Raw genomic sequence first — 18,586 nt, forward strand, 5'->3', positions numbered from 1 at the left:
CCTGCAGGGCTCTACCCTGGGGTACTCAGACTCTTAGGACTGCCCTGCCTGGGAGCACAGGGAAAATGGCACCAATCAGCTCTCCAACACTTGGATGCTCCATTGGGGTAACAGATTAGGAAACTGGCAGAAAAACTCAAAACATCAAGAGTCTGATGAGTAAATAAAAGCCTAATAAATCATATCATGTCCCCCCGCTGTCAGCCGAGTCCATTTGTTGTTCTGTCGGGCTGTGAAATTTCTCCTTGTTTATCTGGAAATGTTCCAGCTCATCCCTTCATCAATCAATAGAATGTTCTGCATTGTCTCCTATAGAGGGGAGCGGGCTGAAGAGTCACCCACAGCTGCACCCTTTCTCCCACTCCCAATGACCCAGGAGGTTTGTGCTCCGTGTGTATCGGGGTCCCTACAAAATATACTTATTGCTTGTGTGCCCTTTATTCTAACCCCATCCTCTTCTACAATCACTTTTCTCTATAATGTCACGATACTAAAGGCGGAGGGTTTTGGCCCAAAAATAACGTGGAAGCTTTTCTGAGGTTCAGTGAAGCCGGCGCCGTCCAGCACCGGTGTTAAAAGTCATTTAGAAAGAAAGAAGCTCATAGACATGAACAACTGTCTGATGGGTTAATAAAAGGCGGATAAATTATAGTCCCTCGTGCCCAGTGTGTTACAGTTGACAAACAAACCCATTTATTGTGGAGGAGAAAATGTGTCTTTGCTGATAGAAGTGAATCCTCGTCAGTCTGCTCTATGGACTCCCATTCAATAATCACACGCAATAACATGGAAGTAATTATTATGACGAGAGATTCTAACAAGTTTTAGTCTTCTATCTGTGGAAACGTTGCTCAGAGACTCGTTGTGGTTTCCGATGGTGTGTGTGTGGCAAGGTTGTGCTGGGTTCTTATCTGAGGTTCCCAGACTGTAGGGCTTGACACTCTTGGGTAGTTAGGGTGAGATTTGGGGAGAAAGCATATTTGTACTCCTAGGCAGGGCTCCCATTAGAAATCACAGGGCCCCCGGATAACATAAAAAACAACCATTGGCACCAGGGCTCCCCTTACAAGTTAAAAAAAAATTGGGGCCCCAAAGAATATTTTTGAAAAAAAAAACATCGGTGGCAGGGGCCTATAGAGTATTAAAATAATACATGGTGGCCAGGGGATTAAAAAAAGCACAAATTGGCATTCAGTAGAATTGAACTCGTGGCTTCAGGACTTCGCCTCCTTTCATGACTTTGGGTCTTTTCACTGATTCGGGACTTCAGCTGTTCGGGATTTTGGAAATGGCCGCAAGCTTTGGCGCTGTCAAGAGGGGCCCGGCTCTTTTGAAAGTGCAGCACTGCCCCCCCCGGGCCACTCGTACCCCTGCCCCCCCCTGATGGCGACCCTGCTTATGGCGGCTAATAAATAAAAATGTGTGCCACATAGGTGGACGGGGTTGTGTCTAATTACACACAGTTGGGTCTGTCAATCCCATATGTAAAGCTTGTCAGGCAGCAGATAAGGACTGACCGCTGGGCAGCATATGAGCACTAATCAGCTGCCAAACTGGGCCAGGATTCTAAAACAATATGTTGACAGATGCCAAAACATGTCACAGCCCCATAATTAAAACATCGTGTGAATTGGCTTGTTAAATATCAGACAACAAAGGTCCCTAGTGGCAAGTTATGAAGTGGCCACAGCACCAGCTCGTCACTTAAAGAGCCATTAGGCACATTTCCTAATAATCCCCTGAAGGAGACTGTCTTGTTGGGTGGAGGTTTGAATATATATTAAACCAATACATTCCACTGGCAACAATACAATAGATAATGAATAAACACAAAAAGAGTGTTGAGAGACAAGAGGAAGGAGGTCTCTGCCCCAGAGAGCTTGCAATCTAAGTGGGCAGGGTAGACATTTAAGCAGAATTCTGTGCCCCAGAGCTGCCACCACTCATGTGTGTAACTCAGTGCCAGGCCTTTAAAAGTCAACAAGCCAACATTATCTCTATAGCCAGTGATTTGTAATTCCAGTCACATCTTTGCCACTTTGTAAACTTTTGTGTGAGTGTTAAATACTTTGCCTGTGTTCTACAGCAACTGCTCTCCCACCTGAGACGCTACTGTAGTTACTTCCTAAACTACAATTCCCGGCAGCACCACATGACAGACAGCCTGCTGAAAACACCGGGAGCTGGAACTCGACAACAGCTGCTGCGCCGCAGGTTGAAGAGCATTGCTTAAAGGGAGCGCATCAGTAAGTAGCAACTAAAGGAAACTTGTTGCGCATATAATAATAAAAATTCCCCCGTGAACTGAGTGAGCCCAGGTCCGCGCTGGGAAGTTGGGATAAGCAAGCCAATCACATGAGGTGCACTGGGAGGAATCGATTATGACACGGGCTTGGAAATTCCAGGACAAGGTGCGATTCCTCTCGCTCTCTCACTTACCTCTCCAGCTCTCTCTCGTTTATTCACTCAGTCCCCCACGTCCCGGAAGAAGCCGAGACATTCCAATCAGTTCTGTAGATGGCCGATCTCCAGCGGGCACAGGGAGGCGGGTTTAGGAATTCTAGCAAATGTTTTTGGAAGCACTGCCGGGCCCCCCCCCCCTTCAGGCCCGGGCCACTCGTACCTCCTGTCCCCCCCTGATGGCGGCCCTGCTCCTGGGTTCCCCTGAATGCCAAGTTTGAAGGCCAGTTAAGATAAGATGTTGGATGTCTTTTTTCCTGAAAGATCATCTTGAAGGTCAAGTAGGTTAAGACTTTTGGTGGATGTCTATTTTCTGTCCTACATACCCTGAAAGACAATCATGAAAGCCGGTTAGAGTAACAGTTAAGTGCCTGGTTTCCTATATATCCCTGAAAAACCATATAGAAGGCCAAGTAGGTGGATGTCTAATTTCTGTCCTATATACCCGTGAAAACCCATCTTGAAGGGCAAATAGGGTAAGACTTCTGGTGCACATTTATTTTCTGTACTACATATCCCTCAAAGACAATCATGAAGGCCAGTTAGGGTAAGATTTAGACTAAGTGTTGCTGAACTAGTTACCCCTGAGAAGCCACCTTGAAAGGCCATTTCAGTGAGATTTGGGGTGAAGTTATCTGATGTCCTAGATATTCTACGTACTATGGCTTAATAGCTGATGATTTATTTTATCGTAGATACCTCTGGAAGACCATCATGAAGGCCAATTAGGGGAAAATGTGGGTTACGTTGTCTGTTTGATGTCCTATATACCCCTGAAACTTCATCTTGAAGGCCATCAGGGCCAGTTAGGGTGAAATTTGGGAAGAATGCCCAGGATACAAAACTCTATGATGGTTCGTTAGGGTGGAATTTGGGGTCTAATGTTTGAAACCATGGCTGATAGACATTGATACTGCCTACATCTGGAACTTTGTTATGAACTAAAGGGGGGGGGGGCTGAACAAAAGCGGGACCTCCTACTACAGGATCTATCTTTTTATCTCCCACTCTCTATTTGTCTGTATCCACCATTCACCAGTCTACTTCTATCTATGCATCTCATATGATCTCTCTCTCTCAGTGTATCTGTCTCAATCTCTCCATATACAATTCATTTATTTCCTTCAAGTTATATAAATAGAATACATTTGAACAAAGAATAATACGATAACGAAGATAATTCTAACCCGTCTCTTGCTTGAACGTTCTGTACACCCAAAGCCTGGCCAGCGGCACCCAAGGTCATTGCTGTGAAGGTGCAATTGTCACGGGGGCCTATCGGCTCTCAGCGAGGGAAAGTCCGGACCTAGGAGGAAGCTTCTGGTTAAAGTCCAAGTTTGCGGTACAGAAGGGATCAAGAATAAACATAGTCAAGATACAGGCAATAGTTCAAAAGGCTGGTGGCAATAATCAAAACAGAAAAATCCAATAATCAGCAATCACAGGAAAATAGAAACAGCCAGGAATGAAGTAGCCAAATCCTACAATCGGGCATTGAACCCGTGTCCTTTTATTTTGAATTTTGGCGCCGGGCACGACATCACGCGTCTGCACACCGGCGTCACTAGGCTGATGTCGTTGTCCACGTGGTGGCTATGTGTGCCGCCATCTTGGACGCGGCGCTGTAGAGGAGCGGTGAGCCATCAGGTGCTCCTGACAGCAATGCCCTCTCATTGGTAGGCCATAAGTACCCATTTCTCTCTCTCTCTCGGCAGCCCTATCTCTAACCCCCTTTTGCTCTCGCCTGATTGCTTTCCATTAAGGGTGACAAGTTTTTATTTGTGGGATTCCTCTTTATGCTGCATTAGCTTAAGGGGTCAAGTACTCTCCCCTCAAACTGTACTCATCCCTCATTCCGTACTCTTCCATCATACAGTACTCTCCGCTCATTCAGTACTCTCCCCTCATCTGTACTCTTCCATCATATATTACTCTCCCCTCAACGCGTCGGGCAGGGTTGCCAGGTCTAATTTTCTCTACTCGGCCCTCCTGTCAGTGCAGACGTTAGGGTTTTGTCTTCATCACCACTGGAGGCAGGACAGAAAGAATGATGCCTCTTGGCCCCTCCTACCGCCTATAAGTGCTGGCTCCACCTCTACTCCTCAGTTCTATTGTCCTGCCTCGGAGGTGAAGGACAGGCAATTATTTACCTATTTATTTTTTTCTTCTACAACGACAACGTGCTTATTCACACTGTACTATGGGGCACACAGAGCTGCCTTTTTTATTCAGTGTACCACTGGTTTCCAGCAGAACAGGAGTGCTAAGGCTTACTCTAATACTGAACACGCAGAGCTGTTCATAAGGAGCCTAACAGTCCTGCAGGATCTTGCATGAAGCCTAATGACACGCAGAGCTGTCTAGAATGGCTGTACACAAAGTTGATACAAACAGAATGGAGGACAGACAACTGTCTTTAGGGCTGAAGGGGCACAGCAGTCCACTAATGGGCCGTTTACACATGCAGATTGGTCTGCCAAACAAAAACCCCAGCTCGCCTCCTGTAAACAGTCACTGCAGGTAACTTAGCTGTCTGGTTACACAACACGGAGGGGAAAACATGGCGCCACTAAAAGCCGCAACGCACAGTCCTGAAGGCGTGGGTTGCTAGTCACTCTAATTACACAAGTCTCTATTAGACACGTCAGTCATTACTGCAATGGAGAAGGCTGATTCCCTCAGGGACCTAAGGGATGAATTACTTTCTACAAAGAAAGCAAAAATCCAAATGCAAAACATGCAAACATTCTCTGAGAAAGTCATGCAAAACATGCAAACATTCTCTGAGAAAGTCATGCAAAACATGCAAACATTCTCTGAGAAAGTCATGCAAAACATGCAAACATTCTCTGAGAAAGTCATGCAAAACATGCAAACATTCTCTGAGAAAGTCATGCAAAACATGCAAGCATTCTCTGAGAAAGTCATGCAAAACATGCAAACATTCTCTGAGAAAGTCATGCAAAACATGCAAACATTCTCTGAGAAAGTCATGCAAAACATGCAAACATTCTCTGAGAAAGTCGGAAAAGACCTATTGCTCAGACTGTAGGGCAGAGGAGGTACAAGAAGCCCCTGTACTGTCACAACCTGTTCAAACTCAAACCTTAGAGGGACCCAATTCCGTTCCCCTCCATTAGCTTTACCCAGTACATCACAAACTAGGGTAGATACATCTCCAGCCATGCCTTGGGAACAAAATCAGGCTCAGACACATCCACCAGCACCACCTCAGCTTGGAGAGTTTTTACAGTGGCTCCTGAATACAGTCCAGAACCCACAGGCACAGACTGGTAAACATACTAAGACACGTAAAGCTCGGACCCCTGAATCTTCAACTTCTGAATCAGAGGAGGGTCTTGCCTCAGATGAGGATAAACCCCCCCTTCTTAAAATCCAAATTATCAGATCATGCGCTCTCATCTAGTTCTGACTCAGATGATGACACTACATCTACAGCAAACCCGGACATGTCCAAGAGATTACTCAGGGAAATGCTACAAACTCTAGAGATCAGGGATGAGACAATTACTCTCTCCAAAGCGAATATGGTGCTGTGGGTACAGAAAAAACCAAAGCAGATATTCCCAATTTTCAACGCTATTACACAAACTATTGATGCCGAATGGGCTCAGCCAGACAGACGCATTGCTCTTACTCAGAGATTTTTCAAAACATATCCTGTACCCGATGATCACCAAAAGAAATGGGACAAAGCTCCCAAGGTAGATTCAGAGGTTGCCCGGCTCTCCAGACAGACCGCACTACCAGCAGAAGAAGACGCATTTAGAGACCCATTAGATCTCTGCATGGAATCCACCCTAAAGAGATCATATGTTCAGGCGGCAGCAATACTACGCCCAGCCGCAGCATCTGTGGGACTATCCCGCACAGCTAAGCATTGGGCACAGGAGCTTACACGGCACCCACCGTCATCCCAACAACAACTACAAGCAGAGGTAAATAGATTGACCACTACACTGGCCTTTGTAGCGGATGCAGCTATGGAAGTAGTGAAGTTTGCGGCTAAAACAACAGCAAACATTGTAGTGGCACATCATGCGCTATGGCTACGCCATTTGTCGGGGGACACAGCTTCCAAATTGAGACTACCGTCGCTAAAATTCACGGGAGACTCTGTGTTCGGCCCAGACTTGAAGCAAATTATTGCCGAGGTCACAGGTGGCAAAAAGCACATTCCTTCCAAACATCCCCAAAGCCAACTCCGCCTGACTCCCAGTGGCAGCACGGGCCACAACAGGTAGGGGGCAGACTACAAAGATATCTAGGAGAATGGCAAACTCATGTATCAGATTCTTGGGCAATAAGTATAATTCAGCAGGGATACAGAATCCCATTCACCCTTCATCTACCACAAAGAAGGTTTCTTCCGTCTTCCACCGCTCCACACAAGGAACATTTGCTCCAACAAGCGGTCAGTACCCGGCTAAACTCCGGGGTGATAGAGACTGTACCAGAACCCCAAAGATACAGAAGGACAGAACCTTCAGGCCAGTTCTCAACCTCAAACCATTGAATCCTTTGGTCGCCAATCAAAAATTCAAAATGGAATCAGTCCGAACAGTTATTGCAGCCATGGAACCAAATGTTTTCATGACTTCAATAAATTTACAGGACGCTTAGGTTAAGTGTCCGTGGGCAACAAGTTTTTATTTGTGGGATTCCTCTTTATGCTGCATTAGCTTAAGGGCATCAAGAGTGAAAATCACTTCTTTATTATTTGCTTGTCCTTGCCTTCTGCCTCTGCAAAATAATCCCCCTTTTCTTTCCTTCTGGGAGCCCTGAGCAGGGTGCAAAACACCACCTACTTTTCTGCCATACAGGTGTGGGACCTGTTATCCAGAATGCTCAGGACCTTGCATTTTCCGGATAATGGATCTTTCTGTAATTTGGATCTTCATACCTTAAGTCTACTAGAATATCATGTAAACTAAAGAACCCCAAATAGGCTGGTTTTGCTTCCTATAAGGATTAATAATATCTTAGTTGGGATCAAGTACAAGTTAATGATTTATTTTGACTGAGAAAAAGGAAATCATTTTTAATCATTTGGATTATTTGGATAAATAAAATGCGAGTCTATGCGAGATGGCCTTTCCGTAATTCGGAGCTTTCTGGATAATGGGTTTCCAGATAACGGATCCCATACCGTTACTAACTCCATCCTGTATAAACCTCTTCCATATTTTATTTGCACCAGTACCATTTCATTCAATTCAGTCCCTGCCCCTCTGAGCTTACAATCTATTTACCCTACCGCAGGCACCCAAACAAAAAAAGGAGCTGTTTCCCCCAATGCAGGTAAATAATCTCTCCTGCTGTTATTGTGCCTTTATACAACATTATTAGGGTGGTCTCTGATGAAGGGGTCCGTTATGATTACACAATAAGCACAGAGTAAGCTCTCCGTGTGGATTTTCTCTGAGTTGTACTTTGCTATTATTGGTGGAGGGGGAGCCAAGATCAGAGTGCTGAGAAATATTTGGAACAATATAAAAACACCCTACAGATAGTAGGACAAATAGTGGGTATGGGGTGCTGTAGAATAGAGCCTGACATGAATACAATGTTCCCTGTGTTTGGCAATACTGTACTCATGTGGGGCATGGCTTGGGCACAGAACATTGGCATCACCCCAACCTTGAGATTTCCAAGTGGTTCAAGGTGCTGGGGAGCCCAGTTAGGGAGCTGTGTTCTGATCCATAAAGAGCAAAGAATGGCAAGTCTTTAGGCACCTGCACCCATGGGATTAGCAGATACACCCATGTGCCCCTCATGTGTTACCCACACAAACATTAGCTGGCGGTCTCTGTTGGGTGATGCTCGTGGCGCAGGTAATGTACCTTGTAAAGTCATGTTGTTCCATAATGGATGTGAGTGGGATGGTAAATATTTAATGTCTCGTTATCTTGTTCATTTCCACAGGGGCTGAGTCAGGAGCTTGTACTTTGTCTGCCTGTGAATATACTGTATATATATATATATATATATATATATATATATATATATATATATATATATATATATATATATATATATATATATATATCCCATTAGATTGTGCCTTTAATGCACCTCCAGGTCCTGATGCTTCGTGCATTTATAGTTAACGATCCAGAATTATTGGTCAGATGTTGTTTCCTATCTCACCCAGTTTTCATTGAACACAAATGGAGCCCAGGCTAAGTGCCCTGCAGTTTGTGGAATCAGCACCAGGGGGCACTGGTACGACCCACAGCATTTCATGATTAGAAAACAGGAGAAATTAGACCATGCCCCCCTAATTGCCCCCATCATGCCCACAAACTGACCCAAACCCAACCCACTTTCCAGTTTTCTCCACCTCTTTTGGGGCGTAAAATTCAGCACTGCTCCATCGAAATCAGGAAAACTGGTAGTACTGTTAATACACAGTACTCTCCCCCCTCGTACTGTACTCTCCCCTTATTCAGAACTCTCCCCTCATACATTACTTTCCCCTCATCTGTACTCCCCCCTTGTACAGTACTCTCCCCTTATTTAGTACTCTTCAATTAGACATTAGGCAGGGTTGCCAGGTCTAATTTTAAACCACCAGCCTGGCAGCCCTGACGTTGGCATTTGAATTCTCGCACACACGGTAAACACACAATATCCTACACTTTATTATAAAGAATAGGTGGGATACAGCAGAAACATGGGAGTTAGTCAGGAATGGGACAACCCCTTTACCTGAAGCCCCAATGCTCCTTCTGATGATCAATAGTGACATCAGAATGTTGAAAATCGATAGTGAGTTTTGGACACAAATAAAAACAAAACAAAAAAAAGCAGCAGTGCAGGGGAACAAATTACTAGAAGTGAATGAGGAGTTGTTGATGCTTTTCTGTGACCGGTGTGGGATCAATACTAGTCAGTTTTATTTGCTGCCCTCGTGCAATTACTCCCGCACGTATAACACCCATGAACTGACCTTAACCCAAGTGCAACTCACAACTAATAAGATGCAGAAAATAAAGCTACGAAGCTCTGAGCTTATAGTTCCTTCCCACAGGCCCATTCCCTCTGATTCATTTAAATATTCTTTACTCTCCTGCCCACGCACAGCCCCAACTCTGATCCCATCAACTTAATAAGAAAAAAAAATATGATTAAAATAAATAATGAAGGCCAATTGAAAAGTTGCTTAGAATCGGCCATTCTATAAAATACTAAAAGTTAACTTAAAGGTGAACCACCTTTTTTAATATAGTGGCCCCGCCCTGGGGTAGAGTCCTGCGCGGAAACAATTTTTGAAACCCAGAACTGTAACCTGCACCCACATTTTTACCTACCTGACCCGCAACTGCCTGATCTGCAAACTGATCCGCGACACGCTGACCACCATAAAGCAGGAAGTGCCGTTGCTGGAAACGGGAAGTGATGTCATCATTAGTGGGCTAGGAAGAAAAAAAGAAAAAAACGTTTAAAGGAGCATGACAAGGTCATTATTTGCAGCTTTTAGTTATATAGCTTTTTATTCAGCAGCTCTCCAGTTTGCAATGTTAACAGCTATCTGGTTGCTAGGGTGCAACTGACCCTACCAACCAAGTGGTGGTTTCAATGAGAAACTGGAATATGAGCTGGAGATACCAAAATAGAAGATCAGTAATAAATACCAATGACAACAAAATTAATCTCTTAAAAACACAGCCCCTAGTACAATAGTTTATGGGCTACCTGGGGACTACTCTGTGACCCCATTTGAAAGCCAGGTCAGAAGAAATTAAAATAAAAACTGAAGAATGAACACAGTAGCAGTTTCATGTATAAATAGTCCCAGAAATCATTGCAGGATGGCACAGGGGCAATTTCATGTATAAATACCACCATTATGTGTAACTTTAGCCAGTGTACATGACAATGATGTCCATCCTGCGGCCCTCCAGTTGTTACAGGGCTTCAAACACAGAAGTAGAAGTACTGGAAGAAGGAGGGCTGCAGGTTGGACATTACTAAGGGCTTCCACATACCAGGTAGCAAGAAGCCCATCAGTAGCCACCACTGCACTGTCTATGACTGCACCCCTGTCATCCCAGCACCGCTCTCAACTAAAAGACTATTCAGCTCAGCATCTGGTGCCCCTACTGGTTCTGCACTTCTCCGACCCCTAAGTTATCATCTCCCTCCACGGCACAGGGGCAGCTGCTCCCTTTCCAGGGTCAGGTACTGACACCTGCCGCCTGCTAAGTGCTGCCATTAAATACAGAGAAGCCAGAAACGGCAGCAGCAGAAAGTTGCACTTGGTGCCCCATCGCGACAGTCCATGGATCCTCCCGAAACTGAGTAAAGGCACCAGCACACGGGGTCAGCTCATGTCATACCTGGGGGAAGAAACTTCTCCTTAGTTTTGCCTCGCTCCAAAACCCACCGCCCCAGAGCAATGATACATGGGGAGAGAGACTCTACTCGGTTGCATTATTAGTAATTTTACACTTGCAGTGGAAATCCTGTGCCGGTGCTGGAGGAGAGATGAGAAGCAGAGAGGTCCACATTTCGCTCACAAGTTTTTCTGTTGTTGCTGCACTTGTCAGGCTGCAGCCAGAGTGAGAATGAACAGACGTACTTGCAAACACACCGTGACGTGATTGGAGCAGCACTGCCATACCGCCAGCGGCCTTGAGGGGGTTCTGCCACTGGGCTTCCTCCTGTCTCCATCTGCTTCCGGCTTCCTCCTTCTTGCGCTCTCCTCTGCCCCCTACCTATCAAGAAATCTCCTGTGCAGGCCTGACGCTGAGGTGGGGCAAAAAATAGATTAATAAAGTTTAAATAAAAAAATTTTATTGTTTTTTTATTCATCTTTTTTTCTGATTCTTTCCAGTTTTCAAATGGAGGTCACTGTCCCCATCTAAAAACAAATGCTCCGTAAAGCTACAAATGATCTATTAGTGCTCTTTTTTATTACTCCTCTTTCTATTCAGCCCCTCCCCTATTCATATCCCAGTCTTATTCAAATAAGTGAATGGTTGCTAGGGTAATTTGGACCCTAGCAACCAGATTTTGGAAAAAGCTGCTGAACAATTTAAAAACCACAAATAAAAAATGAAAACCAATGGCAAATTGTCTCAGAATATCCCTCTCTGCATCATACTAAACGTGAAACTCAAAGGTGAACAACTCCTTTAAGTTAACTTTTAGTATGATATATTGGTTTTCACTATTTATTATTTGTGGTTTTAGAGTCGTTTAGCTTTTTATTCAGCAGCTCTCCGGTTCGCAGTTTCCCCAATCTGGTTGCTAGGGTCCAAATTACCCTAGCAACCATGCATTGATTGGATTAAGAGACCGGAATATGAATAGGAGAGGCCTGGATAGAAAGAGGAGTAATAAAAAGTAGCACTAACAATACACTTGTAGACTTTCTGAGCATTTGTTTTTAGATGGGGTCAGTGACCCCCACATTTGATATCTGGAAAGCATCACAAGAAGAAGGCAAATAAAATAAAAAACTTTAAAAAAGAAATAATGAAGACCAATTAAAAAGTTGCTTATAATTGTTCGTTCTATAACATACTAAACGTAAACTTGAAGGTGAACCACCACTTTAATATGAAGGCCCCACCTTACGGTAGAGTACCCGCACCCACACCCACATTTTTACCTACCTGACCCGCAACTGCCTGATCTGCAAACTGACCCGTGACACGCTGACCACCATAAAGCAGGAAGTGCCGTTGCTGGAAATGGGAAGTGATGTCATCAGAATTGGGCTAGGCAGAGAAAAAACATTTTTAAAAACTTTAAAAAAAAAGGAATAAAACTTGCTAAGATCCACTACTTGACCTGCAAACCCTCAGACCACCAACCTGCATCTGAAAGTCCTTCCTACAACCTACAGGTTCTCTGCTTTTTTGGGGGGTACCCAACACCCTACAGGGCTCTACCCTGGGGTACTCAGACTCTTAGGACTGCCCTGCCTGGGAGCACAGGGAAAATGGCACCAATCAGCTCTCCAACACTTGGATGCTCCATTGGGGAAACAGATTAGGAGACTGGCATATTTTTTTTTACCAATTTGAATATTCTGTCCTTTAAAAAAGATCAGGGCAGATAGACTAATCCTTTAAAAAGTTCCCTCGCCCTCCTGTTATCCCAACAAAGGGGCCTCGTAAGCCCTAATGGAGGAGCGGCTGTGATTGAGTGGCATTGCACCCCTGGCCAGGGTCAGACTGGGGGGCCCGGGGCTGCTGTCTGAGGGCCCCCCTCCGTCCTCCCTTTCTGAGCCGGCACACTGCGCTGCGGGCAATACAGGAAGAAGGTGCGCAACTGTTTTTGCCCTTCGTCGGCCAGTCACTGCAGGAAAAAGGTGCCGATCTGGGGCCCACCGGGTTTTTTCCCCAGTGTCCCGCCGGCCCAGTCCGACACTGCCCCTGGCACTACAACATAGGCAGCCTAAGCTTAATGATACTTACAAGGGATTAGCCATGAGAATCTCCTTGCACTTATCTAACATACACATTACAGGGCCATTTTGGGAGCAGCAGTTCTAGGGGGGCACAAATTGGACAGGACATATTTGTACCTGGTACTGCCCAAGCCCAGTGTAAGGGGCGCATGTCTGCTTAATCTGAAGTAGGATTTGGGGTGCGATAAAGGAAAGTAAAATAATACTATGGGTGTTATTGGGTAGATCCCCTCCAGTAACCCAATATTGAAACCTATTGTCCCTTGGCCAGGGTGCCATGAACCAATCCATGTTGTGCACCCAGGTGTCCCTTACGTAGGCTTGGGTTGGGTTCCATGAGCAGGGACTCCAGGGAGCAGAGCTTTCCTTGGGGAGTCGGAAAATGGGGGCAGCTGCCCTGGGTCCTGGGCATGACAAGGTCAGTGGGTAGTTCATGCCAACGGCACAATCTCCTGGTTATCGACTTGTCCATTAAATGGGCTGTTCACCTTTAAAGAGGTGGTTCACCTTTCAGTTAACTTTTAGTATGTTATAGAATGGCCAATTCTACACAACTTTTCAATTGGTCTTCATTATTTACTTTTTATTGGGTTTTTTTTATTATTAATACATACTTTATTTTCTAATTCTTTCCAGTTTTCAAATGGGAGACACTGACCTCATCTAAAAACAAATGCTCCGTAAAGCTACAAATGATTATTGATCTTTTTTTACTCTTTCAATTCAGGCCTCTCCCCTATTCATATCAAAGTATCTTATTCAAATAAGTCAATGGTTGCTAGGGTAATTTGGACCCTAGCAACCAGATTTTGGAAACTGCAAATTGGAGAGCTGCTGAATAAAAAGCTAAATAACTCAAAAACCACAAATAATAAAAAATGAAAATCAATTGCAAATTGTCTCAGAATATCACACTCAGCATCAAACTAAACGATAACTCAAAAGTGAACAACCCCTTTAACTTTTAGTATGACATATTGGTTTTTACTTTTTATTATTTATGGGTTTAGAGTCATTTAGCTTTTTATTCAGCAGCTCTCTAGTTTGCACAATCTGGTTGCTAGGGTCCAAATTACCCTAGCAACCATGCATTGATTTGATTAAGAAACTGGAATATGAATAGGAGAGGCCTGGATAGAAAGAGGAGTAATAAAAAGTAGCAATAACAATACATTTGTAGACTTAATGAGCATTTGTTTTTAGATGGGGTCAGAGACCCCCATTTGATATCTGGAAAGCATCAGAAGAAGGCAAATAATAAAAAACAAACTTTAAAAAATAAATAATGAAGACCAATTGAAAAGTTGCTTAGAATTGTTTGTTCTATAACATACTAAATGTTAACCTGAAGGTGAACCACCACTTTAATATGAAGGCCCCACCTTACGGTAGAGTACCCGCACCCACACCCACATTTTTACTTACCTGACCCGCAACTGCCTGATCTGCAAACTGATCCGCGACACGCTGACCACCATAAAGCAGGAAGTGCAGTTGCTGGAAACGGGAAGTGATGTCATCATTAGTGGGCTAGGCAGGAAAAATTTTTTTTAAAGGAATACAACTTTTCAAGATCCACAACTTGACCTGCAAACCCTCAGACCCCCAACCTGCATCTGAAAGTCCTTCCTACAACCTACAGGTTCGCTGCTTATTTGGGGGGTACAAAGGAATGATAGAGTTGCTTAAGGTTGATAACCCAGGTAGTACACGGAATCACTGTACACCAGCATTCCACACACATTTGGCCTGACTGCTGTCCAAGACACTCTCATGCAACGAAGACTACAATTCATTGAACATAACAATTTCGTAGTTGAGCTACTGGAATTTGTGTTAACCCACAATTACTTCACCTTTCACAGTAAATATTTCCACCAATTAAGGGGAACCGCAATAGGCAGTACATGCGCCCCCTCTTATGCCAACATTTCCCTGGGCTGGTGGGAGAGCAATATGGTGTTTGGAGAGGATCTGGCTGATAGACTCAGTACTTACCACTTTGGCTGCGCTACATACACCACATAGTATTAATATGGACAAGCACAAGCCTAAAGTTCTTCCAATTTGTGGATAAACTTAATATTAATCCCATTCAAGGTAACAGCACAAATCAACAGCAATACTGTAACTTTTTAGATATTTAAATATTTCGAGAACCTACAAGTAGCAATAACATAGCGACGTCTGTATATAGAAAGGAAACAGCCACCAATAGTCTGCTCCATGCACAGAGCCAACACCCCAAAAATACCATTCAAGGGATTCCAGTAGGGCAGTACCTAAGAGTAAGAAGATTGTGTAGTACAACTTACAGAAGGAAGCAGAATGGATTTATACCATGAATAGCAAAGCTCCCTTTGGTTTAAATGAAGGGTTTACATTTACACCTTTTCTCTGAAATAAGAGTCATCGTATGTATTACTTTAAATAGCCATTATAATTATATGTGATCTTGCCCATTATAATAACAGGCATGGATAAACTCTATCAATATTTGTACATCATAAAATAACTCCATCTTTAAATTTGTATATTAAAGCCCTTGATAAGTATTGTCCGGATACTGTTTTACATGCTCATGCGCAGTATGTGTGGAGCGCAAGTACGGGCAAACACTGGCGACATCATCCGGCACTAGACTCCGATCTAAAGGGTCGCAACCGAATGAGAAGCACCACTAAGCACAAAGTACTGGACCTCTATTTAAACCGGCAATTGAGACGCGACCAGCACCTATGCCCCTGAAGAAGCCGTTTTAACTGCGAAACGCGTCAGGCAGCATAGGTGGGGGAGCAGCTCTCATCCGTTCCCAACGTAGGTAGGCAGAATTGACTACGGGAGGAATTGGGAAAAAGAAGGGAGGGTACACGGTAAATACTAATGGCTGTTACTGCTTAAGAATAGACGGCCATATTTAGCGGCTATTTGATTCCCTCACTTACCATCCTATGCGGTTTTTAATCTATGTGTTTATCTATGTGTCATCTCTCCTGCGAGTAGAGGGGACATTCTTCAGATTCTTTCACAAAGGGAATCTTATTGGATTAAGAAGATGGATACAATGTCCCCGAGAGGAATGAATGACCATTGGAGCCTTATTCCCTTTTTATGATTGTGAATTGCTTTTGTTTTTTTACAGATATTGAAGATTGTCTTTTCTAGAATAGTACGTTGCTATGCAACCTGCACTGTAGATACCAGCTAATGGTAAGAGCTTAATATAAACATCAATAAATCGGCTTTACAAATAAATGAAGGGCATAAATTCTAATATGAGCACCAAGGTTTTCTGCAGGTAGGCTCTTAATAGAGCAGTTCCAGTTATTTTAACAAAGATGCTGTTTTTAACTTTTGCAACCTTTTCTATATTATTTATTATCTACCGATAAATCTTATGATGGCTACTTTTTTGCACTTCAAATTTGGACTAAAGGGGGGGGGGGCTGAACAAAAGCTGGACCTCCTACTACAGGATTTATCTTTTTATCTCCCTCTCTCTATCTGTCTGTATCCACCATTCACCAGTCTACTTCTATCTATGCATCTCATATGATCTCTCTCTCAATGTATCTGTCTCAATCTCTCCATATACAATTCATTGATTTCCTTTAAGTTATATAAATAGAATACATTTGAACAAAGAATAATAAGATAACGAATATAATTCTAACCCATCTCTTGCTTGAACGTTCTGTAAACCCAAAGCCCGGCCAGCGGCACCCAAGGTCATTGCTGTGAAGGTGCAATTGTCACGGGGGCCTATCGGCTCTCAGCGGGGGAAGTCCGGACCCAGGAGGAAACTTCTGGTTAAAGTCCAAGTTCACGGTACAGAAGGGATCAAGAATAAACGTAGTCAAGATACAGGCAATAGTTCAAAAGGCTGGCGGCAATAATCAAAGTCCAGGCAAGGGTCAAAAATCCAATAATCAGCAATCACAGGAAAATAGGAACTAGACTGTCACCATTGTCCATGTGGTGGCTATGGGTGCCGCCATCTTGGAAGCAGCACTGTAGAGGAGCGGTGCACCATCGGGCGCTCCTGACAGCAATGCCCTCTCAGTGGGAGGCCATAAGTACCCACTTCTCTCTCTCTCGGCAGCCCTATCTCTAACCCCCTTTTGCTCTCGCCTGATTGCTTTCCATTAAGGGCGACAAGTTTTTATTTGTGGGATTCCTCTTTATGCTACATTAGATTAAGGGGGTCAAGAGTGAAAATCACTTCTTTATTATTTGCTTGTCCTTGCCTTCTGCCTCTGCAAAATAATCCCCCTTTTCTTTCCTTCCGAGACCCCTGAGCAGGGTGCAAAACACCACCTACTTCTTTGCCATACAGGTGTGGGACCTGTTATCCAGAATGCCCGGGACCTTATGTTTTCCGGATAATGGATCTTTCTGTAATTTGGATCTTCATACCTTAAGGCTACTAGAAAATCATATAAACATTAAATAAACCCAATAGGCTGGTTTGAGCTTCCAATAAGGATTAATTATATCTTAGTTGGGATCAAGTACAAGGCACTGTTTTATTATTTGGATAAAATGGAGTCTATGGGAGACGGCCTTTCCGTAATTCTGATCTTTCTGGATAATGGGTTTCTAGACAATGGATCCCATACCGGTACCAACTCCATCCTGTATAAATCTCTTCCATACTTTATTTGCACCAGTACCTTTTCATACAATTCAGTCCCTGCCCCTCTGAGCTTACAATCTTTTTACCCTACTGCAGACACCCAAACAAACAAAGGAGCTGTTGTACCCAATGCCAGGTAAATAATCTCTCCTGCTGTTATTGTGCCTTTATACAACATTATTAGGGTGGTCTCTGATGAAGGGGTCCGTCCCCAGAACATTGTATGATTACACAATAAGCACAGAGTAAGCTCTTCGTGTGGATTTGCTCTGAGTTGTACTTTGCTATTATTGGTGGAGGGGGAGCCAAGATCAGAGTGCTGAGAAATATTTGGAAAAATATAAAAACACCCTACAGTTAGTAGGACAAATAGTTGGTATGGGGTGTATAAAAAAATACAAACAGGTTGCACCCTTAGGCTCAGGTCCATGTGCTGTAGAATAGAGCCTGACATGAATACAATGTTCCCTGTGTTTGGCAATACTGTACTCATGTGGGGCATGGCTTGGGCACAGAACATTGGCATCACCCCAACCTTGAGATTTCCAAGTGGTTCAAGGTGCTGGGGAGCCCAGGTAGGGAGCTGTGTTCTGCACCATAAAGAGCAAAGAATGGCAAGTCTTTAGGGCAAAAGAACGGAGTATTGGGGAGCACTAACTATCAAGCACAGTAGATGGTGTGCAGGGTCAGATAATTAATTGTATATCGAGAGGAGAGAAAAAATGAAAGAACTGACCCATATAACTGCACCCTCCCATCCATAAGTTTCGGGGCTCATATGAAGTATTAAAATTAAAACATAACTTTTATTATGCCGTTAAAATTGGTGTCCAGTCTGCAACATTAAAAGACCAGTTAGAAGCAGGGGACTGATTGACCGGGTAATGGGAGGGTTAAGGAAGTAAAATGCTAACGCACCTGTGTAACCAGTAATAGTTTAATGGTCACAGTGGGTATTGGGAATCTTAAATACCACCAAAATGTGATACCCAGCACAGTCACTCAGAGAATGCCCATCACAATGCCAACCCCTTCACCCACTTCGA

At 43.9% G+C, this 18,586-nt stretch overlaps 1 protein-coding gene across 7 annotated transcripts in view; it reads left to right on the forward strand.

The window, feature by feature from the left end:
• Positions 1-18,586, forward strand: part of LOC121400994 (WD repeat-containing protein 91-like) — a 1,149,255-nt gene that overhangs the window by 474,895 nt on the left and 655,774 nt on the right. The gene's annotated exons all lie outside the window — the stretch shown is intronic.

This window comes from Xenopus laevis, chromosome 3L (assembly GCF_017654675.1).
Source record: "Xenopus laevis strain J_2021 chromosome 3L, Xenopus_laevis_v10.1, whole genome shotgun sequence".
NCBI lineage: Eukaryota > Metazoa > Chordata > Amphibia > Anura > Pipidae > Xenopus > Xenopus laevis.